At 31.4% G+C, this 5,625-nt stretch overlaps 1 pseudogene; it reads right to left on the reverse strand.

The window, feature by feature from the left end:
- Window positions 1-1,817: 1,817 nt before the first annotated feature.
- LOC106621679 (alpha-methylacyl-CoA racemase pseudogene) lies at window positions 1,818-2,602 on the reverse strand (annotated as a pseudogene).
- Window positions 2,603-5,625: the final 3,023 nt, after the last annotated feature.

A 5,625-nucleotide genomic window follows, 5' to 3' on the forward strand; every position in this document is an offset into this window, starting at 1 on the left:
ATGAAATCTAACGCATTGGTAATTCATCATTATGATGAAAGAAATACAGAATTGTAAGAGCTATACTACCCTAATCAATAATTACATATTCATGTACAATATACAGAAACGCTTTTTTATATTATTATATTTAAGGGCCGCTTTTTCAATGTCTGATTAGCAACAATCTGAGTTAAGTTAACTAGAGTTTAACTGACAGACATTGAGAAAACATCACTAAGTAATGAAATAAAGCCACGTTCTAAGTTATTTTTAAATATTTGACGTTTACGCCTTTGGTAAATTTAACTCAAAAGTCCAATAATGCCAATGTGAAATTTTAAAAACAACTGAAAACAAATTTTTGTTTGATTATCGGTTTTATGGGGAATATATGTTTTAGTTGTCCGACCTTAGCAGGGAGGTCTTAAAACTAAAGAGGTCTTTTGAGTTACAGTTACACATCCCAACAAGTACAAAACAAAAGGCACAATTTATTCATTTGTTTGTAGGGCAGAGCAAAAAAAGTTTATCCAACTATGAGTAAATATTCTGGTTTCCAACATAAGGTAGAAGGGGATTGTTCGAGTTGCAATATCAATAGAAGGCAACTTTGGAAAAGTATCGCGGTCTAGCTGTCAAAAATTTGGCAATTGTTACACGCGAAGTCAAATAAATCGGCATCAAGAATTTGTTGTTTGCATGACTTGACAATCTAAGCAAACAAAATTCCGAATACCAGAAAAGTATCACCTGATCATCTGCAAGCATCAGTGCAGCAGTATTGCCGTTTTAATAAAATACCTCGAACAAACCAATCATATCCAAAATATTAAAATTTATGAATACACTGCGCTTCATCAGGTTAGCACACTTCAGGCTTAAATAGTTTTGATTAATTTCTATCAAAACTAAAGAGGCTAAAACTCTAAAATTTCTAGCGATTATTAACGAATCAATACTAAATATATCAACAATTAGTTTTTGCCCTAACGGTTGTTTGTATCACATAAAAATAATCGAGTAAGATATAAAATCATGTATATATAAATGATAGGAACGATTAAACGAGTTGCAATCCGAGTGACTATTTGTCCGTCCGTCTGGGCGAGCTGTAACTTGAGTAAAAATTGAGATATCGTAATGAAACTTGGTACACGCGTTTCTTAGCAAAAAAAAAAAACAAAAGTGAGGATGAGTTCGTAGATGGGCATAATCCCACAAAATGCCATTAATCGAAAACATATAAATTGCCATAACTAAGCTGGAAATTGAGATACAAATCCGTACCGTGGTACAAAGAATCGCAGTAATGAGGGGCATATTAAGCATTCCTTAGCATTCTTTGAATAGTAGATACGCTCACTTTAACACCAGCATTCGCCCAGATCTTGACGGTAGATACATGAGTACTCCGACGTATTATGCAAGAAATTGTATTGTTTTCGACTTTGGCCAGCTTTTTTGATATTGGATTCAAACTCCGAAATGCGAAATTGCATGTGCTAACTTGGTGATGCAAAAATCATATAACGGAACATTCTTATCGCATGTTTTCTATACCAGTGATTGGCCACACAAAGATGAGAAAATCACAAAACAATAAAGTAGCTGCAAGTTAATAGCAGAAAGGTTAAACACAATTATATTAGACTGATGAAGGTGTGCTAAGCTGGCGCCGCGGAGTGTATATTAAGACTACCAAAGATTTTAGGAATCTTCCACATAAATTTTAGATATATTTTTGATTTTTTGATTAGAAACAAAGATATTAGACATTTTAATTCTGGTAAGCAATAATTAATTCTGAAGTACGGAATGTTATATATATTGCTTATATTAATGATTTTTGATCACGCTATTTTAAATTGTCAATCTATAAAAATTAACCTAGTTTTTCATATAAATTTTAGTTACATTTTTGCTTTTTTCGTTGGAAAAAAAGTATCGCTTGTTTTTATGTTGCCTTTACTCAACTCCACATTTTTTAAAATGTTTTCAATTGCTGAATGAGTAGTCATATTTTTCAGGCTTCCAGGGGTTCAACTCAGTAAGGGGGCCGGTACAGGCACCCACTTATCATTCAATCGTTGAAAGGTTGTACGAAATTTATTATGCCTATGCTGGGCTACATCTTCCCATTCCCCAACTTAATAAACACAACATCGCTATTTTCAAATATATCCGACCACTCAGTTTGCGTTTTTTTCAAAAATGCTTGTTTTACTAAATCTATAGCAATATCTTTTTCATATTGATTTTCGGGAAATTGGCAGAGTTCAGGCTATTTACTTTTAAAAAGTTCGAAGAACTTTGGTTCCAGAGCTCCTACTGTCATATATTTCCCATCCTTTGTTTCCTATAGATCATATAAATAAGCCCCTCCATCCAACATGCTTTGACCGGATTGACTCTTCCATATTAGAAGGGAACGAGACAAAAATAGCCATGAGGATAAATATGCCACTCCTTCACACATGGAGGCATCAATTACTTGTCAGCAACCAGAACGGTGGCGTTCTAAAAGTGCTAAGCAAATTCCCATTGCACATAGTAAACCTCCACCAGCAAAATCTGCCAAGATATTTAAAGGTGGAGATGGTATATCAAACTCGGCGAATAGACGTTACTCTATAATGGCGCTGAAATCCAGAAAGAAGAAGGCACATGATGTATCTGATCTTGATCTTGATGAAGTATCAGCTCTAAAAATGGAAAATGAACTACTAAGACAGTTAAATTCAGAGCTACAGGAACGAAATAAATTACTGAACAACCTAGTGGAAAAAGGGAATTTATTAAGTGATGTAAGAATTTCATATGCTGACATTGCTAAAGGTCATACTAATATTAATGAAAGAGTACCTAAAATACTAGTTAAAGCTAAAAATAATGATAATGGTGAAACTCTGAAAAAAGTAAAAATGAAATTAACAAGTGATCTAACAATACCAATCAACAACGTTCGTAAAAATAATAATAATAAACACAAATGATATACAAAGAGTTAAATCGGTCTTAAGTGAAAAACTGGGTGGTGATTATTGTGTTGACTTGGAGCATCTTAATTTTCCTAAAATAAAGGTTACTAATGTGGAAAATGAATTAAACAAAGAAGAATTATGCGAGGATATATGTAATAGGAATTTCCCAGATATTGATGGCGCTTTCAACATCATCGCGGACTACAGGAACAAAGCTGGAATCCGGTCATTGATACTCGAGCTAACCTCTGAGTCATACCTACATCTAAAAAATTGCGGATTTAAATTATACATTGGTTATCAATGCTGCCAAGTATATGATTTTTTTAATTTTAATTTATGCTATAAATGCGGAAGATCAAACCACAAACACAAAAATTGTAAGAATGAGGTTAAATGTCTTAGGTGTGCGGGTGATCATTTAACTAACACCTGTAAAAGTACTAACATAAACTGTCTCAACTGCGTGTACTATAATGAAAAATATTGGAAAAACCGCCCAACTAATCATTGTGCTATGGATACATGTTGTGAATATATCTCTAATAGTCTAAATAAAATAATAAACAATACTGATTATCCGGTGAAACCATCGATACCTAAGTCACTAGGTAAAATTGGAAATTGGTCTTTACAAACAACCGATGATTGATAAAGAAGAAATGCAGATTGAAGAAATTTATACTGATTTATATAATTTAAATAATACGTTATATAGTAACAACTTCTTGATGGTTCACCTCAATGTTAGAAGTCTAAATACAAATTTCAACAAATTAGAGTTATTTATTGAACATCTTGTAATAAAACCAGATATTATTGTCTGTACGGAGACTTGGCTCCTTTCTTGTTATACTTTTTTTGAAATGAATGATTATAATATTTTCTATAATAGTAGCAATAATAATAGAGCTGATGGCGTTGTATTGTATATTAAAAAATCTTTAAAACATGATGTTGAGCTAGATGTAATTGATAACGTGAAAATTATCTCAACGATAATAAAATTGAAGGGTAGTAAAAATCTTAAAATATCGGGTATATATAGATGTCAAGACATTCCTAAACAAAACTTTATAGATGCAATAACTAAATTTTTAGACGTAAACAAGCATGGGAACAATCATTTTCTAGTTGGGGATTTTAACATCAATTTATTAAATTCTGATATTGCTACAAATGAATATTTAAATAATCTGTTAGATCGTGGCTATATACCATATTTCAATGCTGTAACCAGACCTAATGACTTAGGGGGTACTTGTATCGATAACATTTTTGTTAAATCAAATATTGAGAAAATCAGATCCTTTACTTATGCCAATGTTTTTACCTTTTCCTATTTTTCTTGCTCTTGATTTGTTCCCTATAAAGTCTATGCTTAAAGAAACCTATTTCAGTAACCACAATCTTATAAAAGTAAATAGTAGTTTACATGATTGGTCTCATATGCTCGATATAAAAGATCCAGAAGTTTTTTTTAAGCTTCTGATTGAAAATATAAAGAATATTATTGATGTTTCAAGATCCAAAGTAAATAAAACTAAAAACAATAACAAACCGAGGAGTAAATGGATAACTAAAGGTATTATAAAATCATGTAAAACAAAAGAAACTTTATACAGACTATGGAACTTGGATAGAAATAATGTAAAATTAAAATCTGAATATAACGCGTACTGTAAAATACTAAAAAGAGTTATAACACTTGCCAAAAATAACTACGAAAGTAAATATGTTAAAAAAATATCCAGAGATAGTAAAAAAATGTGGCAATACGTTAACACGAAAATAGATAAAAAACTAAAGCAACGCCTGTACTGGATTATCTAGTATGTAATGATGAAATCATATCCGATAACCAGGTTATTGCTGATGAGTTTATAACTTTCTTTAGTAATATTGGAGTTGAATTAGATTGACATAAATAAAAATGTTAAGTATAACCCTAATAGTATGTTTCTAACTCCAACTAGTTATACTGAAATCGAAAAAATCATAAAAGAAATGAAAGATAAATCGGGTGGTGTAGACTGCATTAGCAGTAAGATTTTAAAAATTATAGCCAAAGATATTAGTATACCTTTAGAGCATATTTTCAATATATGTATAAATAAAGCTATTTGGCCCTCTGTACTTAAAAAAGCTGATATTATACCTATACATAAATCCGGGGACAAACACTTAGCAAATAACTATCGGCCTATTTCTCTAATCTCAAACCTTGCTAAAATATTCGAGAAAATAATATATATCCGATTTTATGATTTCTCTAGGAAAAATAGTTTAATTTCTCCGAACCAATTTGGATTTATGAAAAGTAGAGGTACCAGTAATGCTTTAACTCTTACATCAGATTTTATTTATAAAAATATTGATAAAAATTTACCATCTGTCCTAGTCTTTCTAGACCTAGCAAAAGCGTTCGATACTGTAAATCACGAAATACTACTAGATAAGATCTGGAGGCTTGGGATTAGAGGAATACCTCACCAATTACTTAAAAACTACCTTTACGAAAGGGAACAATGTGTAAAAATTAATAATTGTATTAGTACAACAACTAATGTAAAAGTTGGTGTGCCACAAGGCACAATATTGGGTCCTTTGCTGTTTATCATGTATATAAATGACATCTTCAATACTCTACCGGAAATGGCTC

Source organism: Bactrocera oleae, chromosome 3 (genome assembly GCF_042242935.1).
Source record: "Bactrocera oleae isolate idBacOlea1 chromosome 3, idBacOlea1, whole genome shotgun sequence".
NCBI lineage: Eukaryota > Metazoa > Arthropoda > Insecta > Diptera > Tephritidae > Bactrocera > Bactrocera oleae.